The sequence below is a fragment of the Schistocerca nitens genome, chromosome 1 (assembly GCF_023898315.1).
Source record: "Schistocerca nitens isolate TAMUIC-IGC-003100 chromosome 1, iqSchNite1.1, whole genome shotgun sequence".
In the NCBI taxonomy this organism is placed as follows: domain Eukaryota; kingdom Metazoa; phylum Arthropoda; class Insecta; order Orthoptera; family Acrididae; genus Schistocerca; species Schistocerca nitens.
In genome coordinates, this window is record NC_064614.1 from 67297410 (window position 1) to 67298153 (window position 744).

A 744-nucleotide genomic window follows, 5' to 3' on the forward strand; every position below is an offset into this window, starting at 1 on the left:
GGTCTGCATTGTAGGGGCGCAAAACGTGTGGGGAGCCGGTGTCGCAACGGGTAACTCAGCTAACGGTGGGTCATCTAGCCAAGTGGGGACCGACCTCGCAGAGGGCGCACGTTACTGCCGCACAGGTACGCATCACGGTGACTCTCACTCAGCTTTATTTCAACTGTTTTACGTCTTCTAGCGCAGCCACACTGCTTCGTTCCATAGTTAGTAGTGGTAGACGGTAAAACATCGAGTAGAACAGAAGTGATAGCTGGCGTTTCGCAAAGTAGTGTCATAGGCCCTCTGCTGTTTCTGATTAACATGAATGATCTAGGTCATAATCTGAGCGGACACCTTAGATTTCTTGCAGATGACGCTGTAATTTACCGTCCAGTAAAATAATCAGACGATCGACCGCCCCCGGTAGCTGAGTGGTCGCCAACGGCCATACCATGTTGAATACACCGGTTCTCGTCCGATCACCGAAGTTAAGCAACATCGGGCCCGGTTAGTACTTGGATGGGTGACCGCCTGGGAACACCGGATGCTGTTGGCTCTATTAAAAAAAAATACACCGGTTCTCGTCCGATCACCGAAGTTAAGCAACATCGGGCCCGGTTAGTACTTGGATGGGTGACCGCCTGGGAACACCGGGTGCTGTTGGCTCCATCTCATCTCATTTTGCCGGCACGGTAGCTCAGCGTGTTCGGTCAGAGAGCCGGTTGGCCTCTGTAATAAAAAAAAAACTGACTGGAAGGATCA

The 744-nt window shown here is 51.6% G+C and overlaps 1 non-coding gene across 1 annotated transcript; it reads left to right on the forward strand.

Moving 5' to 3' along the window:
• Positions 1–419: 419 nt before the first annotated feature.
• LOC126203052 (5S ribosomal RNA) lies at positions 420–538 on the forward strand. Its single transcript, XR_007540221.1, has one exon. It is a non-coding gene; the product is annotated as a 5S ribosomal RNA (ribosomal RNA).
• Positions 539–744: the final 206 nt, after the last annotated feature.